This window comes from Triticum urartu, chromosome 4 (genome assembly GCF_003073215.2).
Source record: "Triticum urartu cultivar G1812 chromosome 4, Tu2.1, whole genome shotgun sequence".
NCBI lineage: Eukaryota > Viridiplantae > Streptophyta > Magnoliopsida > Poales > Poaceae > Triticum > Triticum urartu.
The window spans coordinates 353,218,302-353,243,014 of NC_053025.1; positions in this window are offsets into that span (position 1 = coordinate 353,218,302).

The following is a 24,713-nucleotide window of genomic DNA, read 5'->3' on the forward strand; positions in this document are numbered from 1 at the left end:
TGGTCTCCGATCTCGAAAGCCAAATCACGATGCTTACTATCATAGTAGCTCTTCTAGCGTGATTGCGCTGCTTTGAGGTTATCACGAATGACTTTGCACATCTCTTCTGCCTCTGTGATCAAGTCATTTCTGAGAAGTTGACGTTCACCAGTCTCTGACCAGTTAAGAGGAGTACGACACTTCCTACCATAGAGAATTTCAAATGGGACCTTGCCCGAACTCGCTTGATAGCTGTTGTTGTAGGAGAACTCGGCATATGGAAGACAATCTTCCCACTTCATACCGAAAGAGATAACGCAAGACCTGAGCATATCTTCAAGAATCTGATTGACACACTCGACTTGGCCGCTAGTTTGAGGATGAAAAGATGTGCTGAAACGGATGTTGGTGCCCATGGCCTTCTGAAAAGAATCCCAAAACTTCGAGGTGAAGATGCTGCCACGATCTGAAGAAATCAACTGCAGAATGCCGTGCAGAGAGACAATCCGAGAGGTATAAAGCTCCGCCAATTAAGCTGCTGTGATAGACTCTTTGATAGGCAGGAAATGAGCCACTTTAGTGAGTTTGTCGATGACAACGAATATAGCTTCATTGCCACGCTTGGACTTTGGAAATCCCATCACGAAGTCCATCTCAATGTGGTCAAACTTCCATTCTGTAATGGCAAGAGGTTGGAGGAGACCAGCTCGTCGTTGGTTTTCTGCCTTCACTCTTCTGCAGACATCACATTCATTCACGAACTGAGAAATCTCACGCTTCATTCGAGTCCACCAATACGCTTGCTTGAGGTCATTGTACATCTTTGTGCTCCCAGGGTGGATAGAGAGGAGTGAATTGTGAGCCTTGTTCATAATAACTTTACAAAGGTCACCTTTAGGCACAACAATGCGATCCTGGAAGAAGAGAGTATCCTTGTCATCAAGGCGACAACACTTGTACTTGGATTGACTCTTGGCAATCCCAATCTTCACCTTCTTCACCATAGCATCAAGAAGTTGAGCCTCGCGAATCTGATCTTCCAAAGTAGTAGAGACTTGAAGGTTGGCGAGGAAACCTTGAGGAACAACTTGCAGATTGAGTTTGCGGAAAGCCTCACAAAGCTCGGGTTGGTAAGGCTTGAGAATCAGACTGTTGCAGTAAGATTCCTGCTCAAACATCAGCAATTACATTGGCCTTGCCTGGAGTATATTCGATTCTCGGATTATACTCTTGAATCATTTTGACCCAACGAGTCAGCCTGAGGTTGAGATTAGGCTGAGTGAAGATGTACTTGAGACTCTTGTGGTCAGTGAAGATGTCCACTTTCCTTCCCAATAAGAGATGTCTCCAAGTCAAAAGAGCATGCACAACTGCCGCCAACTCGAGGTCATGAGTGGGGTAGTTCTTCTCGTTGGGCTTCAAATGGCGAGAGGTATAAGCCACAACTTTCTTCTCTTGCATCAACACTGCATCAAGACCTTGAATAGAGGCATCACAGAAGACCTCGAACGGTTTGGATTCATCAGGAGGAGTCAGAACTGGAGTAGTGACTAATTTCTCTTTCAGTGTGTTGAAAGCGATGTCACATTTAGGATACCAAACGTTGAAAGTGCAACTATCCCTAGGTGGTTTTGGTAATTCATAACAACATATAGCTCATTGAGCTAATGCTATTCCAAGATGATTATTTCAGGAAAGCTCAATGATTGGCGTGGCATGGATGTGAAAATGGAACCCTCAAAATGCTAGGACAAAGGATTGGCTCAAGCTCAAAAGCTCAAGACTCTTCATTTTATATTTTAGTGATCCAACATCACATTGAGTCTTTAGGAAAATCCAATACTATCAAGGAGGGATGAGGTGTTGCTTAATGAGCCTCTTGCTTCATGTGCTTAGTGATATGCTCCAAAACCCTCAACTACTTTCCCATATCCACATATGACCTAAACCCTAAGCCAAACTCGGTCCTATCGATTCTTCCTATCCGGCGCCACCGAGTTTCACTTGTCATAAGCCACTTCCAAACCCTAGCAATTCGGTTCTACCGATAGGGATCTCGGTCTCACCGAGATGGGATTGCAAACTCTCTATTTCCCTTTCGTAACTTTTCGGTCTCACCGAAAGAGCAAATAGGTCCAACCGAGATTGCAATGTAAACTCAGTGTTTCCCCTTTGTAACTTTTCGGTCTCACCGAAAGAGCAAATCGGTCCCACCGAGTTTGCCTGACCAACTCTCTGGTTAGATAATTACCAAATTCGGTCTCACCGAGTTTGTGTAATCGGTCTCACCGAGATTACGTTATGCCCAAACCCTAACCATATCGGTCCTACCGAGTTGCATGTCAGTCCCAACGAAAATCTCTAACGGTCACTAGGTTTACATTTTCGGTCCGACCGAGTTTGTTGATTCGGTCCCACCGAGATTGGAAAACTGTGTGTAACGGTTGGATTTTGTGTGGAGGCTATATATACCCCTCCACCTCCTCTTCATTCGAAGAGAGAGCCATCAGAACACATACACCATTCCAACTCATATGTTCTGAGAGAGAACCACCTAATCATGTGTTGAGACCAAGATATTCCATTCCTACAATATGAATCTTGATCTCTAGCCTCTCCAAGTTGCTTTCCACTCAAATCTTCTTTCCACAAAATACAAATCCTATGAGAGAGAGTTGAGTGTTGGGGAGACTATCATTTGAAGCACAAGAGCAAGGAGTTCAATACCTACACACCATTTGTTACTTCTTGGAGAGTGGTGTCTCCTAGATTGGCTAGGTGTCACTTGGGAGCCTCCGACAAGATTGTGGAGTTGAACCAAGGAGTTTGTAAGGGCAAGGAGATCGCCTACTTCGTGAAGATCTACCACCAGTGAGGCAAGTCCTGTGTGGGCGATGGCCATGGTGGGATAGACAAGGTTGCTTCTTTGTGGACCCTTTGTGGGTGGTTGCTTCTTCGTGGACCCTTCATGGGTGGAGCCCTGTGTGGACTCGCGCAACCGTTACCCTTCATGGGTAGAGCCCTGTGTGGACTCGCGCAACTGTTACCCTTGGTGGGTTGAAGTCTCCATCAACGTGGATGTAGGATAGCGCCACCTATCCGAACCACGGGAAAAACATCCGTGTCTCCAATTGCGTTTGAATTCTCCAAACCCTTCCCTTTACATTCTTGCAAGTTGCATGCTTTACTTTCCGCTGCCAATATACTCTTTGCATGCTTGCTTGAATTGTGTGATGATTGCTTGACTTGTCCTAAAGTAGCTAAAATCTGCCAAGAACTAAAATTGGGAAAAGGTTAAGTTTTTATTTGGTCAAGTAGTCTAATCACCCCCCTCTAGACATACTTTCGATCCTACAAGTGGTATCAGAGCTTTGGTCTCCATTTGCTTTGATCTCCATAGCTTTTGGTGGTCATAGCCTTGGTTTCACAACCTAGGAGAGTATGGCGTCTAGCGAGGGAAATTATCACCGTAGAGGTCCCTACTTTGATGGTACTAATTTTGCTAGTTGGAAGTATAAAATGAAAATGCATATTCTTGGACATAACCCCGCCGTTTGGGCTATTGTGTGTGTTGGTTTGCAAGGTGACTTCTTTGATGGGAGAGAACCAAACCGTGAAGCTACGGCGGATGAGTTGAAGATGTTGCAATACAATGCTCAAGCTTGTGATATTCTCTTCAACGGATTGTGCCCCGAAGAATTCAACAAAATCAGCCGTCTTGAGAATGCGAAAGAAATTTGGGACACTTTGATTTATATGCACGAAGGTACCGACTCCGTCAAGGAATCCAAGTTGGATGTGCTTCAAAGCCAACTTGACAAGTTCAAGATGAAGGATGGTGAAGGTGTCGCTGAAATGTACTCTAGGCTTGCTCTCATCACAAATGAGATTGTCGGCTTAGGAAGTGAAGAGATGACCGATAGATTCATCATCAAGAAGATTCTAAGAGCCTTGGATGGAAAATATGATACCGTGTGCACATTGATCCAAATGATGCCCAACTACAAAGATCTCAAGCCAACGGAGGTGATTGGAAGAATTGTTGCTCATGAGATGTCACTTAAGGATAAAGAGGAACTTCACAACAAATCAAGTGGTGCCTATAAAGCCTCATGTGAAGCCCCTACATCATCAAGTGAGAAACAAGACTTCAATGAAGAATTGAGCTTAATGGTGAAGAACTTCAACAATTTCTACAAGAGTAGAAGCAAAGATAGAAGCTTCAAGTCAAGGTCCTACAATGACAAAAGATCTTCTAGTCGAGAGCGAAACTGCTACAGTTGTGGAAGACCCGGACACTATTCCAATGAGTGTACGGCTCCCTACAAGAGAAGAGAAGATTCTCCAAAAAGAAGAAGCAAAGAATCACCACCAAGAGAGAGAAGGAGTAGAGATGATCGTTATGAACGAAGATACTCACGGAGAAGCAAGGATTCGGAAAGGAAGGAAAAATCATCAAGGAGCTACACAAGACGAAGACATCAAGCTCATGTTGGTGAATGGGTATCCGGCTCCGACTCCGACAGCCACTCCGAGAAAAGTTATCACTCCGACTACGAAGATACTCAAAATGAAGGTGTTGCCGGTCTAGCACTTGTGTCAACCAACTCCTACGACATATTTGACTCACCAAATGAAGGAATTGGAAGATGCTTCATGGCCAAAGGTCCTAAGGTAACACACCCCGAGTATGTTGATTTCAATAGTGATGAAGATGACTTGTTAGGTGATGATTTGCTTGTTGACAACTCTAGTGATGAATAATATGATGAAATGTCAATTAATCATGCTAATCAAGATAAAACGAATGACAATGATAAGGAAAAGATTGAGGCTCTAACTAAAGAACTAAACACTCTTAAGTTAGCTCATGAAACTATCTTCGAAGATCATCAAGAACTTTTAAGAGCTCATGAGAAATTACGCTTTGAAAAGCTCAACCTTGAGCAATAGCATGAGTTCTTAAAAGCAATCAATGATGATCTCCGCAAGAAAAGTTCTTCTTACATTGCCAAGCGTTTACTCTTATCCAATTACATGCCTCAAGTCAAGTCTAGTAACAAGAACAAGAAAGATTCTTCCTCTAGCAGTAACAATGATCATGCTAAATCCAATATTGTTGCTTCTAGTAGTTCTCTTGATTCCACTAATGACTCTCTTAGCCAAGTTACACTTGAGCAAGAAAATAGCTTATTGAAGGTAATTATAGAGAAAGGAGTGTACAAAAGCCCTGCCGGGAGCAAGCAATTCGAGGAAATTGTGCGCAACCAAGGAATGCACCGGAAGAATCAAGGCGTTGGTTTTGAACGAAAGTTCAATGCCAATGGAGTTGAGTGGTAAGAAGATCAATACCCCAAGACAAAGTTTGTTCCTCAACAAGAGAAGTATGATACTTCTTTCAAGGGGACACAAGCTCAAGATGATCTTCCACCACAAGACTACAAGCAAAAAGGCAAGGACAAGCTTCAAGAAGAAATTGACGCATTTGAAGAAGCTCCTAAGACCTTAGTCAAGTGGATTCCCAAGACTACTTCAAGTTCCACTTCATCAAGTACGACTACAACTCCAAGGATTCCCATCAAGATGGTGTGGATCCAAAAGAAGAAGAATTAGAGAGTTCTTGAGGGTGACTCCGCCAACATACTTCACTCTTATCATTTTGGCAAGAACAAGTGCAATCAACTTCCACATCTTGCACTAGTTCAAGGAGTCACAAACCCTCTTGTTGGTAAGATAAGGGACAAGGTAACCTAAAAGTTTTCATGGACATCATATTGTGTGTGCATCACTCTATGTCTATGGATATCCTTGTTTGTTCCTTGTGGGACTAACCCATGTAGGTATTGAAAGTGCAATTCACTCAAATGGATAGCTCCAAGTGATCTACATCAACATCGAGCATCCACATCTTCAACATCTACATGAAGTCATCATCGACGAAACCCAAGGTTAGTTCATCCCTCCAAGGGGGGATATCACATCTAGGGGGAGCTTTACTCTAAAGCAACTCTAAAGATGTGAACACAACAATGCTTTATGTAAGAGTGGTAACCCCACCTGAGCTTAAACGATGAGTATGACCTATGATCAAGTGTTCTCACTTGACTCCTAAGTCAATATACTCATATATAGATGACCTTGTCATCGCAAATTTCTTGATAGATGCTAGAATTGGTTGTGCATGCCTTGCCACATATTTCATTTGCCATCTTATTATGTGAGCATGCTGGTTGCATATTTTACTCATTCGGGGACATCCACTTGTTGTTTTGATCATTTGGGTTTATTTCCTTTGCCAAGTGGATGGACAACAATGCCTAAGAACCTCCTCTAGCTATCTATGCTTTTCTCATCTCAAACTCTATTCATGCTGCATCACAAAATTTGATCAAGTCAGATTCGAACCACTCTGTGTGAGGAGCGCTCGGAGTCCCCGATTCGTCATAGACTTAAACTTCCAAAAACTCTTTATGATTCTCGGTCCGACCAATAACCCACTTTCGGTCCTACCGAGATCATTAAGTTGATCTAGGTTTTCGATCTCGGTGCAACCGATTTGAACATTTCGGTCACACCGAGTTTCAGTAACTGCATGCAGTTATGAATCTCGGTGCTACCGAGTTGTTCCATTCGGTCACACCGACAGGGTCGGGCTATATATAGTCACGGGCAAAATTTGGAAATTTCTCCAAACCCCTTCGCCCGCGCGATAGCCTGCTCTGCCACCGTGGTCTCCGGATCGTCTTCTCGCTGCCAGCCGCCTCCAGTCGCTGGTCTCCGTCGCCGTCAACGAGAATTCTGCCCCGCCGTTGCCGTCATAGCGAGTCTCCATCGAGCTAGGGTATGGACTCGATCTTTGTGCTATTCTCCAATCCAATTCTCAGCACATTGTGATCATCATGATTCTTGCCACGATTGAAACACTCCTATCCAGTCAATACGTCCGTAGATTAGCTTTGATTTGAAAATTTTAGGGTTAGGTTTCCGCCGAAACCATCTCGGACACACCGAGTTGAAAAACTCGGTCCCACCGATTTGGCTTATGCCATTGCACAAGTGAGACTCGGTCTGACCAAGAATTACTTATCGGTGTGACCGATTTTGGAACTCTGTGAAACCCTAGCAGTATCGGTGCCACCGAACTGTGACTCGGTCTGACCGAGTTCAGTAGTTTAGGTGCCAAAACTGCTTCGGTATCACCGAGTTTAAAAATCGGTAGATCCGAGATGTTTTCAGTGGGAAACTAAAACTAAGTTTTTGGATCATTCTTTTGCAAAAATCTCTGCATTTTGTGATGCTCATCTATTCCACCTCATCTATAAAACTGTTCACAGGGTCAGCAGTCAGCTTGTTCAACATGTCAGATCAGAGTGACAGCCAGAACTTGTCAGAGCAGCAAGTGCAGATGAGTGAGGGCACTAGTCCCTCCAGCTCTTCAGATGATGGCAGCAGAAGTACCCCAAGCAATCTGCCAAAAGCTGCCACCAGACAGAGGAAGAAGAGAACTTCAGACTCCGAAGATGAAGATTATGTGGCAGAGGAAGAGGCCACATCAAAGAGAGTTGAGCCAGCTCAAGGCACAAAGCCAGGGCTGAAAATCAAAAGGCCAGCAGGCAGGCAGCCCATGTCAAAGGCAAGAGCTTCAACTGAGAAGCCCACTCCCAAAGAGCCAGTTGCTGCAGAAGGCAAGAAGAGGAAGGAAAGGGTCAAGAAGACCGTAGCCATAGTGCTAGGAAAGGCTTCCATCATGGAAGAGAAAGAGGAAGAAGAGGTAGCTGCACCAGCACCTAAGGCACCCAAGCTGATGGGTGATGCCATAAGACCAGGGGCTACTGCATCTAAGCCCAAAGCTGCCTCCAAGCCAAAACCAAAGAGGAATACAAGGAGCATTCCTGCAGCTGAGAAGAACAAGGCCCCAATGCCTGAGACTGTTCCTGAAGAAGAGGATGAAGAGCAAGTTCTTAGAAAGCTCAAGCCCAAGATCCCAGACCACAACGATGCTCATCCTGTGGCTGAGGACATGAAGCTCAGGAGAGATTCAGGGCTGAGGAAGTGGAGAGAAGCAGATCCATATGCTTCAAGGAGAAGGACTGCTGTGGATTACAGATTTCACACCAAGGAACAGTAGGACTTCTATGAGACAGTGCTACTAGATAAGAAGCCCATTGTTTGTGACATGAGATGGGTCGACTGGACCTACATGAAGGAAAATGAGGAACACTACCCTAGAGTGTATGACAGCTTTAGTGCTTGTGGAGTTGCTGACTTTGTTGGGCAGAAGCTCACAAAGTGGAACGAGGAGCTTATCATGCAATTCTACTCCACGGCACACTTTTATCCAGATGGGAGGATAACTTGGATGTCTGAGGGTACGAGGTACCAATCTACTGTTGCTGAGTGGGCACAGCTCATAAATGCCCCAGAGGAGCATGAGGATGACTAGGATATCTATGCCAAGAAGAAGATGGATCATAACTCAATGTCAAACATGTACAAGGAGATTCCAAATGAAGCACTTGACACTTTCAAATTTGGCTCAGTGCGTTATCTTCTGTCAGGGCTGCCAACCATCAATTGGATATTGAGGCACACCTTGTTGCCCAAGTCAGGTGATCACAAGATGATCAGAGGCCACGCAATTAATTTGCTTCATGTGTTTGATGTGCCTCAGAAGTTCAAGGTGATGAGCCTTATAGTAGCGACTATTAAGAGGACAGCAGCTGATCAGAAGAGGAGCTGTGGATATGCCCCTCAGATTTAGGAGCTCATCAACTCCAAGATGGGCACGGGCATATATTTATTGGACAAGGAACACCTGCCCATCCGTCCAGATTTTGAGGACAATCAAGTTGTCATGACTGAGAATGAGCCATCATCTGCCCAAGCACAAGCAAAGAAGGAGAAGGCAAGGAAGGACAAAGCTGCCAAGATGCCAACTCAAGAGGAGGCATCTGAGTAATTCTTGAAGACCAAACAAGAGCAGCTTGGTTACCTGATTGCATCCACCCTGCGGATTGAGAAAGGACTAGCCACCCTAACTCAGAACCAGGCAAGCTTAGAGAGGATCATGGAACAAAAGTTCTATGACTTGGATGTCAAGGTGACAGAGATTCAGACTGCAGTGGAGCAGCTCCAGGATGACATGCAGGAGAGGAGAGGCAGGACTACCACTCATGCCTTTGCCAGAGTGCCACGAGGTCCGAGGTCGTCTGCCGTGCCAGTTGCTGACATAAGAGCCACCACTTCTGCACCAGCTATAGCCTCAGTTCCACCAGCTCCAGCATCTACTTCAGCTCCAACTCCAGCGTCTACTTCAGCATCTACAGAAGCCTTCATCCTTGGAGTGATCCGGACTCCACCACCACCTGAAGATCAAGCCCGAGCGTCGATCTAGCACTATGCATTTTCTAGGAACTTTTTGGTAACTTGTTGCCAAAGGGGGAGAAGATGTATAGATCATAGGCTTCGAGAGAGAGAGAGAGTGTTGGTTTTCTCTCTTGCTTTATTTGGTGGTTTTTCGAACCTGTTTGCTTTTGAGTGCTTGAGATACTATGTCATTGCTTGTGAGACATTGATGATCATGTGTTTGATCATAAGCTACACTTAATGCTTGCTTAATGCTATTACCTTATCTATCTTATGTGATCATTCACTATTCTTGGTGATGAGTGTATGTATTTCATTCTTATCATTTTAAGCGCTCCACCAAGATGTATGTGACATGGAAGAGTAACCCATGACTCTAACTCCTTTTGCATTTGCAGTCCAAAGCAAATTTTAAATATGCACAAACTTAGGGGGAGCTCTTACTTATCACATACTTCTCAAAGCGACGATATATTTCATGCTTATTATCATTTGTCGAAGCTTTGATCTATATGTTGTCATCAATTACCAAAAAGGGGGAGATTGAAAGTGCAACTATCCCTAGGTGGTTTTGGTAATTCATAACAACATATAGCTCATTGAGCTAATGCTATTCCAAGATGATTATTTCAGGAAAGCTCAATGATTGGCATGGCATGGATGTGAAAATGGAACCCTCAAAATGCTAAGGACAAAGGATTGGCTCAAGCTCAAAAGCTCAAGACTCTTCATTTTATATTTTAGTGATCCAAGATCACATTGAGTCTTTAGGAAAAGCCAATACTATCAAGGAGGGATGAGGTGTTGCTTAATGAGCCTCTTGCTTCATGTGCTTAGTGATATGCTCCAAAACCCTCAACTACTTTCCCATATCCACATATGACCTAAACCCTAAGCCAAACTCGGTCCTACCGATTCTTCCTATCCGGCGCCACCGAGTTTCACTTGTCATTAGCCACTGCCAAACCCTAGCAATTCGGTTCTACCGATAGGGATCTCGGTCTCACCGAGATGGGATTGCAAACTCTCTGTTTCCCTTTCGTAACTTTTCGGTCTCACCGAAAGAGCGAATCGGTCCCACCGAGATTGCAATGTAAATTCAGTGTTTCCCCTTTGTAACTTTTCGGTCTCACCGAAAGAGCAAATCGGTCCCACCGAGTTTGCCTGACCAACTCTCTGGTTAGCTAATTACCAAATTCGGTCTCACCGAGTTTGTGTAATCGGTCTCACCGAGATTACGTTATGCCCAAACCCTAACCATATCGGTCCTACCGAGTTGCATGTCAGTCCCACCGAAAATCTCTAACGGTCACTAGGTTTACATTTTCGGTCTGACCGAGTTTGTTGATTCGGTCCCACCGAGATTGGAAAACTGTTGTGTAACGGTTGGATTTTGTGTGGAGGCTATATATACCCCTCCACCTCCTCTTCATTCGAAGAGAGAGCCATCAGAACACATACACCATTCCAACTCATATGTTCTGAGAGAGAACCACCTACTCATTTGTTGAGACCAAGATATTCCATTCCTACCATATGAATCTTGATCTCTAGCCTCTCCAAGTTGCTTTCCACTCAAATCTTCTTTCCACAAAATCCAAATCCTATGAGAGAGAGTTGAGTGTTGGGGAGACTATCATTTGAAGCACAAGAGCAAGGAGTTCATTACCTACACACTATTTGTTACTTCTTGGAGAGTGGTGTCTCCTAGATTGGCTAGGTGTCACTTGGGAGCCTCCGACAAGATTGTGGAGTTGAACCAAGGAGTTTGTAAGGGCAAGGAGATCGCCTACTTCGTGAAGATCTACCGCTAGTGAGGCAAGTCCTGTGTGGGCGATGGCCATGGTGGGATAGACAAGGTTGCTTCTTCGTGGACCCTTTGTGGGTGGTTGCTTCTTGGTGGACCCTTCGTGGGTGGAGCCCTGTGTGGACTCGCGCAACCGTTACCCTTCGTGGGTGGAGCCCTATGTGGACTCGCGCAACCGTTACCCTTTGTGGGTTGAAGTCTCCATCAACGTGGATGTAGGATAGCACCACCTATCCGAACCATGGGAAAAACATCCGTGTCTCCAATTGCGTTTGAATTCTCCAAACCCTTCCCTTTACATTCTTGCAAGTTGCATGCTTTACTTTCTGCTGCCAATATACTCTTTGCATGCTTGCTTGAATTGTGTGATGATTGCTTGACTTGTCCTAAAGTAGCTAAAATCTGCCAAGAACTAAAATTGGGAAAAGGTTAAGTTTTTATTTGGTCAAGTAGTCTAATCACCCCCTCTAGACATACTTTCGATCCTACAAACGTACTTGACGTGCTTCTGGAGAAGGTTTGAAAGAGGCTTTGCGATCTTTGAAAAGTTCTCAATGAACCTGCGACAGTAGCTTGCGAGACCAAGGAAGTTGCGGAGTTGCTTCACGTTCTGAGGTGGTTCCCAATTCACAATTGCAGACACCTTCTCAGGATTCACCGCTATGCCCTTGGCAGAGATGATATGCCCAAAATAGAGAACCTCATCGAGCCAAAACTCGCACTTTGAAAACTTGGCGTAGAACTGATGTTCTCTGAGCTTATCCAGCACCAAACGCAAGTTCTTGGCATGATCTTCCTTGTTCTTGGAAAAGACAAAAATGTCATCGAGGTAGACCAAGACGAAGTCATTTTTGTAGGGGTTGAAGATGAAGTTCATCATGCGAGAGAAAGTCAGTGGAGCGTTGACGAGGCTGAAAGACATGACAGTGTATTCATATGAACCATAGCTTGTTCTGAATGTCCCCTTGGGGATATCTTGCTCACGAATTCGGATCTGGTGATAGCCCATACGGAGATCAATCTTGGAGAATACTTGAGCACCTTTGAGTTGTTCAAACAGCTCGTTGATGTTGGGAAGTGGGTACTTGTTCTTTATAGTATTCTTCTTCAATGGACGGTAGTCAACACAAAGTCGGTCTGTTCCATCCTTCTTCTTCACAAAAAGAACTCCACAACACCACGGAGAAGAACTAGGTCGGATGAGACCCATACGCTCTTGTTCATCGAGTTGTTTCTTCAGCTCCTTCAACTCTTTGGGTCCCAGCTTGTAAGGACGTTTGCAAACAGGTTCCGTGCCAATCTCAAGATCGATGACGAATTCAACTTGCCGGTGCGGAGGCATTCCTAGAAGCTCTTCTGGAAAGACGTCTTGATATTCGCAAACGACTGGAATTTGAGAGATGGCATCCAGTTCATCCTTCTCATTGAGACAAAATAGACAGATGGTATTATCCCAAGCGGCAAAGACAATTACATCCTCAGACGAATGAGTCAACTGAATCTGCCTGGCTGCACAATCAAGCTGAGCCTTGTGCTTAGAAAGCCAGTCCATTCCAAGAATAAGATCAATATTCGAGTTACCAAGAACCATTGGAGAATCCAGAGACTTGAAATCACCCACCATGATAGAAATATCCGGAATCTCGTAGTTTGCGAGCAAACATTTACCCAGTGAGACAACTGCTAACGGTTTATGCAAAACTTGAGAAGACAACTCATGCTTAGATGCAAAAGGTTTCGAGATGAAACAATGCGATGCACCAGTGTCAAAAAGTACTTTTGCAGGAACATCGTTAACAGGAAGGTTACCCATGATGACATCTAACGAGTCCTCTGCCTGAGCTGCATTCATCAAGTTGACCTTGGCGTGCTTGGGGTTATGCTTGACCACAGCTGTACTTGCCGATCTCACAGGAGGAGGAGGAGGGAGACGCCTCTGATTGAAGCATTTGTTGGCATAGTGACCCTTCTATTGGCACTTGTTGCACGTGACCTCTAAAAGCGGACGGTGATACGGAGCACTTGATCTTGGAGCTTGAGACGAAGTCTTGTTCTGAAAGCCAGGGTTGGGGGGGTGGGAAGATCCACTGCCACCTTTGCTCTTCTGCTGATAAGGCTGACGGAACGGAGGAGGAGGAAGCCAATACTTTCGCTGCTTAGCCACTTGAGTTGAGGAAGAAGGAGTTGCATCTCTGACTCGCTTCTTCGAAGCATCGCACTTCAGTTGAGCAGTCTCTTGCTTCATTGCCATGTTGTAGAACTCATCGTACCTCTTGGGCTCAAAGAGGACGAGAGGTAGCTGGATTTCTTCTCTGAGACCACCCCTGAACTGGTATATCATGCTCTTCTCGTCAGGGACGTCCTCCTTAGCAAAACGGGCGAGCTTCTGAAACATTTTGTTGTACTCATAAACAGACATAGTGCCTTGCTTCAGGTTATGGAATTCCTCACGCTTGCTTTCAACCACACTCTGAGGAATATGATGAGCTTTGAAGTCTTGACGGAATTCATCCCAGGTAACCACACGGCCTCCTCTGGAATCTTTGTACTGCTGAAACCATTCTGCCGCTTGGTCTTTGAGTTGGAAGGAGGCGAACTTGACAAAGTCCTTAGGCTAGATGGTACTGCACTCGAAATGCTTACATATGTCCACGAGCCAATCATCTGCGTCTGTTGCCTCAACACAATTACTGAAGGTCTTTGGCTGGTTAGCAAGGAACTGGTTGAGTGTAGCAAACTGATTCTGATTGTTGCCATGGCCCTGGTTCCCATGGTTGCACTCTTGAAGAAGTTGCATGATCAGCTGCGTGTTTGCATTGGTAGCGGCCATCACAGCTTGCCATGCCTCCGGAGGTGGAGGTGGTGGTGGCGGATCAGGATTCGGAGTCGTGCGCGTTGGAGGAGCCATCCTGAAGAGGTTGACATCCGTTAGCACATTGACAGACAAATATTGAAGCTGAATCAAACGGGTTGAAATTGCAACATATAGTCTTCACATCCGAACAAAATGAACGAATGCATTCCAATTGAAATGGTCACATATCCATAAATTGAGAAGCCACTTAGAATTGAGGTAGAAGAATAAAACCAACAAGGTACGTACAAGAATGAATACTTGGTGAGGATTTCCCAATCCCAAACCAAATATCCGCGGAAGAAGAACTAGAGCTACAAGAATTCCCACCTATGAAACTCCCGAACCTTTCCGGTTATGCAATCAGGTGTAGGGGATACAGGGGAAGCATAATATCTCACTCAAATCTAGCAAATCCTACATCCAGCTGTATCCATCCTTCAACACATAACCGAGAAACCTTCGGAAATGATTTACCTCAACCTTCGAAAAGCATCCGTTATACAAGTTATGGCAATACTCCCAAACTCCCGCCCCAGTACTGGGTGTCGTCGAGGTTATCTCACCAACAACTACATAAAAGAGATTTTTGATGTCGGCGAAACTCAGGTATTCCAGAATCTCAACGATAAAATTGTGACGACAACACCTCGGAGCTCAAGTCCCCGGGACACTGCCACAACCCCTAAATGACAGGAGGCACCAAGAACAATGTTCTCGTCACAAATCCATCGGAACGATTCCAAGATACCCGCATGATCCGAAATTTTTTTTAGTGAAATTTGAGAAGAGAAGAGTCAAAACTCTACGTCCGGATGCCTTACCAGAGCGATGAAGGAACTGAGGAGTAAAAAGAATTCCTATCTCTCCGATATATATAATTCCTAAAAGACTCAAAACATTTTTCTAGACTCAACAATGCCAACGATTCGATCAAGCAGGGGGCTCCTAAGGTCGGGGAAGGCTCTGGTTACCAACTTGTAACGCCCTCGATGCGGTTATGCCTCTAAGTCGTGCTTAGACACGTAGGGGATATAGCCGCATCGAGGGCGTTACATGATGATACACTGAGAATGCATCCAGGAAGCACAACAGGTCACACTCGGCGGTGGAGTCAATGATCTGGTCGATGCGCGGGAGTGGGAACAGGTCTTGAGGGCAGGCTTTGTTAAGATTAGTGAAGTCGACGCACATCCTTTCCTTCCCGCCTTTTTTCGGCACCACGACAGGGTTCGCCAGCCATTCGGGGTATCAGACCTCTCGGATGCCACCTGCCGCTTCCAGCTTGCGTGTCTCTGGGACGATGAAGGCCTGCTTCTCAGTAGACTGCCGCCTCGCTCGCTGCTTCACGGGGCGGATGTTGGGGCATACCCTTAGATGATGCTGGATCACCTCCCTCGGGACCCCTACTAGCTGATTGGGCTCCCATGCGAATATCTTCTTGTTCGCGTGCAAGAACCTCACCAGGGCTTCTTCTTGTTCCGGGTCAAGGCCGACTCCTATGGTAAAGGTGGCTCCTGAAGACCCGTCCTTGCTGACCGATACCTGATTGGTTTCCGCCTTGTCCTGGGTGAACAACTGCTTCTTCTTGGTGGGCGAGGCCTCCCCGACCGCGGGGACACTGGCATCGGCGGGTTGTGCTGCTGCCGCGGTCTTGGAGGTGAGCCTAAGCGCCATCACGGCCTCCTTAGTGTCCCCCTAGATGGTTAGGATGCCCTTGCTCCCTGGCATCTTCATGAGGCTGTAAGCCGGGTGAGTCGCCGCCATGAACCGAGCGAGAGTCGGGTACCCGAGGATGGCGTTGCATGGGAGACCGATGCGAGCGATGTTGAAGTCCACCAGCTCGGTGCGGTAGTTGTCGCGTGTGCCGAAGGTGACAGGGAGGCGGATCTGTCCCAGGGAGTGGGCAGCTCCACCAGCCACTCCCGAGAAGGGCTTACTGAGGCCAAGCTGCTCGAGTGGCATGTGGAGAAGGCCGAAGGCTTCCATGGAGAGCAAGTTGAGGCCAGCACCACCGTCGATGAGGGTCTTGGTGACGGCCACGTTGCAGATGGTGGGTGTGAAGAGCATCGAGAGCATTCCAGAGCCAGTGGTGGGGTCGGGGTGGTCTTCTAAGCCGAAGGTAAGGTCCGCCTCTGGCATTGCCCAGCCAGGCGGAGCCCCCGGGCGCCTGGAGGTGGCCTTGATCTGAGGGAGGAACGGCTTGGCGTGGCGGTGTGACGGCGGTGCTTGAGAGCCACCAAGCAGGGCCGCGACTGTGTGGTGTGCCGGCACCGCGTAGCGAGTAGTGAAGAGGTCGCGGAGGTCCTCCCAAAGATGCCATCGTGGATCCGGGAAGGTTGAGCAGCCAGGCGCGTGGCTCGCCGGCGAGGGCCATGGGAAGCTAGTTTTCCATGACCTTGTCATCACCCCCGGCTTCGAGGACGACCTCCTTGTACGGCAGCAGGAAAGCTGACGGGTCCGCCGCACCGTCGTAGCGTCGCGGCATCTCCCGCCTGAACATGGGCGGCCACTGGACCCGCCGCAGGGCGGGGGCTAGGGCTCAGAGCCCCCTGGCCCTGTTGTCAACACTGACCATCGGAGTCGGCGGCAGGGCGCCTGCCATGTGGGCGAAGCGCAGTGGCGACGGAGCGCGGATCGACGGAGGGGAAGCTACGTCGCACCCCTACCTGGTGCGCCAAATGTCACATGTGGGGTTCCGGTAAACCCTTAAGGTTCGAACACTGGGGTGTGCGCGAATTCTTTTCCTCCCACCGATCTACGGCCTAACTCATTAAGACCTCGCGGACGAACTCGCAACACAGAAAGACACATGATTTATACTGGTTCGGGCCACTGTTGTGGTGTAATACCCTACCCCGGTGTGGTGGTGGTGGATTGCCTCTTGGGATGATGATGAGCAATACAATGGGAAGAACAACCTCCTGAGGTTGAGGTGTTCTTGTGCTTGGCTAACTTGTGTGGGTGAGAGTGATCTAAGATGTCGTCCCCCTGCCTATGGTGGTGGATAGGTCTACTTATAGAGGCCCTAGTCCTTTTCCCAAATCTTGAGCGGGAAGGGAGCCAACAATGGCAGGCAAATTTGAAGGGGGACAGCTAGTACAAGTTATCCTGACAAAAGTGGATCTCCACCTGCGAAAGGCTTTGGCGGTGACGCCATCTTGGGCTCCACGATGATCTCCGTCTTGGCGTCCTTCTCGTCTTGGTCTTGTTGCACCAAAAAGACAACCTTTGCCTGATGCCTCGGTACTCCTCGCCTGCGCTAGTTTCCTTAGCACCGAAGAGGAAACAAGGACGTTGTGCGCGCTGGCGCCCACCTGGCGCCCGCCTGGTGTCGATCATCATGGCTCACTTCACGAGAGCCTCATGAGGTTTGCCTCGCCTTGACATCTCCGCTCCTCGTGAGCCTATCCGACTAGGCCACTCCAGAGGAGGTCTTGTGTCATCCGCCTTGCGAGGCTTGGCCCCTCACGAGGGTCTTGGATGCCATGTTGATGAAGGTGGGTGGTACGGCCTACTAGCTTAGCCGCGCCGCGGGCCGCAGGCAGGCAAGCCTGGGGACCCCCGTTCCTAGGACGCCGACAGCGGCCCTCACTGACTTCGTGACGGAATGGACGGATGCCCCTCGCCGGGGGGTGGGTGAAGACCGGTCACTCGTGCCCGGAGACAAGGCACCCAATGGCTGGGTCATGTACTTCGACAGCGCATTTGCGTGGCAGGGCGCGGGGGCTGGAGCCGTACTCATCTCGCCAGCTCAAGATAAGCTATACTATGTTGTGCAGCTCTGCTTTCAGCATGGCAAGAAGGTATCCAACAAGATCGTGGAATACGAGGGCCTGATCGCTGTCCTCAGGGCCGCAAAGGCCTTGGGGGTCAAGCATCTCACCATCAAGGACGTTTCTCGGCTCCTCGTCAACTTCTCCAACAAGGACTACAAGCCAAAGGACGAGCACATGGAGGCATACCTAGAGGAGGTAGGCAAAACTGAAAAATGCTTCTTGGGCTTGGAATTGCATCACGTCCCGCATGGCATGAACAAGGAGGCGGAGGACATTGCCAAGAGGGCATCCCAACACAAGCCCCAGAAGCCTGGCATCTTTGAGGAAAGGCTATTCAAACCGTTGGCAGCCCCCCACCCCCGCTCCAGGACCGGTGCTACTTCGGGAGCAGCTTCCCCTGGCCCCACCTCAGGTGCCCTGCCCTATGGCCGGACCTTAGGAGCCTGCGTGCTCCTAGCGCTGTAACCTCGGGAGGGTTGCTGGACCGAAGAGTTCAAGGCATACCTGCTCTGCAGCACCCTGCTGGAAAAGGAGGAAGATGCGGAACATGTGGCCCGTCAGGCCAGTGCTTACTGCTTGCAAGGTGCCCCAAGGACGTCTCACTGTGATGCATATCCAAGGAGCGAGGGCGCGAATTGCTAGCTGACATCCACGGCGGGGATTGTGGGCACCATTCTTCATCACGCACCCTCGTGGGCAAGGTGTTCCGCAACGGGTTCTACTAGCCCACGGCGCTCAACAATGCCACTAAGCTGGTGCGAAACCGTGAAGCCTACTAGTTCCACACCAAACAAATCCACCAGCCCGCTCAAGGCCTCCAGACTCTTCCGCTCTCGTGGCCATTCACGGTATGGGTGTTGGACATCCTGGGTCCATTTCCCCGAGCAGCCGAGGGCTATCGCTACCACTACGTCACCATCGACAATTTCACCAAGTGGGCGGAGGTGGAGCCCGTGTGCACCATTCCAGCTGGATCGGCCGTCAAGTTTATCAGGGGCCTCATGAGCCGTATCGGGGGTCCCCAACCTTGGAACACAGATATGCTACGCTTTAGTGGCACACCCACGGAGTAACGGCCAGGCTAAGCACGCCAACACAGAGGTCCTGAGGGGCCTGAAGACGAGGAGCTTCAAGAAGAAGCTTGAGTCATGCGCAGGGGTTGGCTCAGTGAGCTTCAGTATGTGTTGTGGTCCATGTGCACCACCGCGACAAATCCCACCAGCGAGACCCCCTGCTTCCTTGTCTACGAGGCTGAGGCGGTCCTCCCACACGATGTCAAGCATCGCTCTCCATGGGTCTTGGCGTTTGATGGGGCATGGGAGGCCGCCTCGCGGGGGACAGATCTCGTGCTCGGGGAGGAGGCCCGCTGCTAACCTTCGCTCCATGCCGCAAGGTATGAGCAAGCGATGCGGGAGTATCGCTGTCGCAGCGTCCGCTCCAGGACCCTCGAGGTGGGTGACCTTGCCCTGAGGCGGGTACTCTCTAGGGAGGGGCTTCGCAAGCTCTCGCCTATGTGGGAGGGCTCATTCGGGATCGCCCGCGTATCCAGGCCTGGTGCCGTGCGCCTGGAGACCCAGGACGGGGTTAGCATCCAAATTGCCTAGAACATCCAGCATCTTTGGAAGTTCTACCCGTGACACTCTCACGTAATGATGAGTGGGGCTGTACACGCCCCGGAGTCTCCTAAGCACCACTCTAGGGCCTCACGGGGGCTCCCACCCATGCCCAACTGGAAGCCCCATGCTCCGCGCTGGCTGCTGTCTTTCAACGACTATGCCCACGCCTAGTGGAAGCCCCATGCTCCGCGCTGGCGGGAAGACAAGAAGACTAGTGTGGGTGTGAGACGCGGATATTCTTTTGCTTGCTTTTTGTAGCCAACTTGCCACTTCTTGGAATGAAATTCGACGTTCTCACGTCTTTATCTGAAAGGGGTGGGAATTATTCTCCTTGCAGCATTTGCTCTTTCGAGTCTTGCTTCAGGGAGAGTGGTAGTTGTCCATCGCTCTTCCCTGCGTGTCTAAGCCTTGGTGTCATAACCTTTGGCGTCCTAATCCTCGTGCAATGCTCTTAAGCGAGCCAACGAGCATGTATGCCCTCCCGAGTCCTCATATCCTAGCCTCGCCGGGCATCGTGACCCAGTGTACCAAGGATGATTGGTCCTCACTCAGGGGCTCGCATGGGGCGCAGTGCCCTGTGACGCATCTCCGGAGACCCCACACCCTCATCGGCCGCTAGAGACCTCGTGGCCACCAGGCGCCTCCTAAGGCCTGAGAACCTTCAGGTCCTTTAGAATGAAACCCCCGGCAAGATCTCTCTGGAATGAGAGGCACGCAGGGGATCCAAGCTCCGAAGGAGCACACCCTTATGGCGTAGGAGTCTACCACAAGTACGCCAAGCTAAGTTATCCTAATCATGACCAACGAGAACTTGTCGATTGGTAGTAAGATGAATGCTAATATACGAAATAAAAACATTAACATAACGGTGCAAGTGCCATGGTCCATTACATGCCCTAGTAGGGAGTTCTATATTTTTTCGTGCTGGGAAAAAGAAAAGAAGCAAAAGCGTCCTCACAACCACCGTGGCCCCTAAGGCCAGGCTTCATCTTTGCCAGTGCTCAGTCGGAGTCCTCCTCCTGCTTCACCAGAGCGTGATGGCAAGGTGGCTCGTCGTCCTCCCAAGCAGGAGCGCGGCGACGTGGCGGCTCACAACCCTCCCCGGTCCGGGATTGGTGACGTGGCAGCTCGTCATAGTCATCATCGCTCGTTCTCTTCCCAGAGGAAGAGCCGCCACTTCTGGAGGCGCCGAGACCGTCGCTAAGGGCGAGTTCAGCGCCAAGGATGTCGCCACCCCTCTGGCCTTCGTCAGAGGAGGGGTGGATGTCGTCATCGTCATCGTCGCCCTCCAGACACCACCCCAAACTCCTGCCGTCCTCGCCGAAGATCCTGGTGTAGCAGGTCGTTGCTCCATCATTGCTGAAGTGGAGGGTACATCTCCCCTACAGGCCGCGCGCGTGGGCGAACGGCTGCCACACGTAGTTCAGGAATACGTTGCAGGCATGGGTGACCTCGACCTCCACCCACGAAGCCTTGGTGAAGCATCCATCGGCCTGCAGCCAAAGGCCGCCAGGCCCTCCGGCCGGCAGCGCGCCCACGAAGAAGCGCGGGAGCTGAAACCAGCTACCTGCCGGCCTCTATGCCCAAACCACGAAATCCGAGGACGCGTCGGCCGAACGGGATCACGGGCGCGGTGGCCGGACGGCCACAACATGCTTCCTGCCTTGGCTGCGACAGCTTCCGGCGTGGGGGAGGCTTCCCATGACTGCCGGAGGTGGCGCTGACCTTCAAGGGGGTGCGCCGACGCCCTCGGGGAGCCACCGCCAGTTTCGTGGCCACGACCCCTCTTGTTCGGTAGCAAGCCAGGTCCCTCATTGGGGGCCTTGCCCTTTTCCCCGGCAGAAAACCTGCTCACCGGTGCCATGGATGCTTCGGCAAGATGGCGGGACGATGTAGACGAAGAAGGGGAGCATGGAAAGAAGATGGGCTGGGAGCTCCGGCCCCTTTCCCAATTATAGGCGGAGGAACGCGAACCGGCGGCCTTCCACGTTGCAAGCTATGATGACCTTGCTGCATGCACCAGGCAGTTGTCAAGTCAGGTAGTTGCCAAGGCGGCATGTGTAAGTGGAGACGTCCATGTCCCATCGAGCGCCACGTGTCAAGCTTGGCCCTCATGTGATTGGGGCCCACGGCTCTTCGCCCTTGCCCTTTAGCTTCGCCTCGAAGCAAAGACCGAGCATGCCTTGGGCCCAGGGGCTACTGTCGGTGTTCTCGGCCCATGGTGTGGCTCCTTGACGGCCTGGTATGGCCCATTGACAAGACCGCCTAGACAAGACCCTCACGAGGGGCCATGGCTCGCGAGGGGGACAACACCAAGACCTCCTGAGGGGACACCTCCCTAGACTGCCTCCCGAGGAGTGGAGATTTTGATGTAACTACCCAGCCTCACGATGCTGCCATGACGCAAGCCATGACGACCAAGGCAGGTAGGCGCCAACGGGCGCTGAGGAGGCAGTTTCCTTTTTGGTGCTAAGGAGGCAAGGACAGACATGGGTTCCCAAGGAATCTGGCAAATGTTTCCATTCTGGTGCAACAAGACCAAGACAACCAGCACGGCAGGATGGATGTTATCACTGAGCCCGCCGCTGCGTGATGGCCAACAGCTTTTCACGCGAAGACCACCTTTTGTCATGATAAGATGTACTACTTGTCCCCTTTCAAATTGGCAACTGTGCGATCCCTTCTCGCCTATGTTTTGGGGGAAGAGGACCGAGGCCACTATAAATATAGGTTAGCCACTACCGTAGAAGGGGGAGACTCATTCCTCACCCCTGAACCCCACGAGGTTGTTCATCCTTTGTACCAGTTCATCCTTAGCCCCTCATGAGGCTAATCCACCACAAAGCAGGAGTAGGGTCTTACAGCACAAGGTGGCCCTAACCTGGGTAAACTACTGTGTTCATCTTCTTCCTTGCGCATGTGAATCAGGCTAGGCCATGAGGCGACGAGTTGGTATGCTAGAGAGGTTGAGTTCTTCGCGCACGCCCTAGAGTTCGAACCTTCTTAGGTCTGTAGAGCCCTAAATATAACAGTCGTTGGGACCTAGTGCCCAGGTAAGCTTCTGTCTTTGCTGGTATGCCAGGTCGCGATGCTGTGTGCAAGGCTAGTAGGTAAGCGACCAGAGGTCCGTTAAGAGCTCCTGAGGCGTGGTGCTCAAGGGGTCCCCCTTGACGTGCGGCCGGCTTTTGTATGGGAAAGGGTTTTCTCCCAAATGAGATGGCGAAAACAGAGGTGCGGTGTTAATATTAACGGTCATGCTCGGCGCAGAGAAGGTGACTTAACTCGGGGTGATCGTGCCTTGCGAAGGGTTCTTGCATCATGAGGGCACGCTTTCCTGTAGCTTGGTCCTCCACTTTTGCTCTGAAACGAACCAAAATAGGCCCCTCATTATATTGCTCAGCAAGGTGATGTACTTCCTTAGGACCGGCCCTCAGGCGAGCTCAGCCGCCCGCTAGTATGTCAGGTCGCGATACTCAAGAGCCCCCACCTTTTAACGTGCAAGTGGATTGAGTGAAAAGGAGCGGTTAACCTCGCGGGGGCACCTAGGAAAATTACCTTGACCAATGAAATGTGGCGTATGAAGCAATTTTACTTAGCTTTTCGCGGACCAAACTGCTGTGTGATCAAGGCAGGCCTTCCTGAGGCGGTGAGGTGTCATCAAGGCCGGTCGAGCACATGTCTCCTAAGGTTCCTGCGTATTAGCCAATTACAAGACACGAGGGGCGGTGCGCGTGTAATGCCCTCGATGCGGCTATATCTCCCACGTGTCGAAGCATGACTTAGAGGCATAACCGCATTGAAAGCAATGTCGCAAGTGAGGTAATCTTCACAACAACCCATGTAATACATAAGGGAAAGAGATGCATAGTTGGCTTACAATCGTCACTTCACACAATACATAAATTAAAGCATTACATCAACCAGATACAATCAAGGTCCGACTACGGAACCAAAATAAAAGAAGACTACCCCAAATGCTACACAGATCCCCGATCAACCCCAACTGGGCTCCACTAATGATCAACTAGAGCGAAACAACACAAAGGACAAGATCTTCATCGAGCTCCTCCTGAGCTTGGTTGCGTCATCTGCACGGACTCATCGGCACCTGCAAGCTGGTTTTGGAAGTATCTGTGAGTCACGGGGACTCAGCAATCTCGCACCCTCGCGATCAAGACTATTTAAGCTTATAGGAAAGGTAAAAGGTATGAGGTGGAGCTGCAGCAAGCGACTAGCATATATGGTGGCTAACATATTCGCAAAAGAGAGCGAGAAGAGAAGGCAAAAGCACGGTCGAACAACTATGATCAAGAGGTGATCCTAGAACAACCTACGTCAAGCATAACTCCAACACCGTGTTCACTTCCCGGACTCCGCCGGAAAGAGACCATCACGGTAACACACGCGGTTGATGTATTTTAATTAAGGTCAACTTCAGGTTTTCTACAACCGGACATTAACAAATTCCCATCTGCCCATAACCGCGAGCACGGCTTTCGAAAGTTCAAATCCCTACAGGGGTGTCCCAACTTAGCCCATCACAAGCTCTCACGGTCAACGAAGGATATTCCTTCTAGCGGGAAGACCCGATCAGGTTCAGAATCCCGGTTACAAGACATTTCGACAGGTAAAACAAGACCAGCAAGACCGCCCGATGCACCGACATCCTGATAGGAGCTGCACCTATCTCGTTCTCATGGCAACACCGGATGAGCGCTCTATACAACTAAAACCAGCCCTCAAGTTTCCCCGAGGTGGCGCTGCAAAGGACTCTAGTTCGGACCAATACTTAGACCAGCACTGGCCCGGGGGGGGGGGGGTTAAAATAAAGATGACCCTCGGGATGCGCGACTCCCAAGGGAAAAAGGCTAGGTCGCGAATGGTAAAACCAAGGTTGGGACTTGCTGGAGGAGTTTTATTCAAGGCGAACTGTCAAGGGTTTCCCATTATAACCCAACCGCGTAAGGAACGCAAAATCCGGGAACATAACCCCGACATGACGGAAACTAGGGCGGCAAGAGTGGACCAAAACAACAGGCATAAGGCCGAGCCATCCACCCTTTACCAAGTATATAGATGCATTAATTAAATAAGAGATATTGTGATATCCCAACAAAATATCCATGTTCCAAACATGGAACAAGCTCCAACCTTCACCTGCAACTAACAACGCTATAAGAGGGGCTGAGCAAAGCGGTAACATAGCCAAACAACGGTTTGCTAGGATAAGGTGGGTTAGAGGCTTGGTTCAGCAATATGGGTGGCATGATAAGCAAGTGGTAGGTATCGCAACATAGGCATAGCAAAAGAGC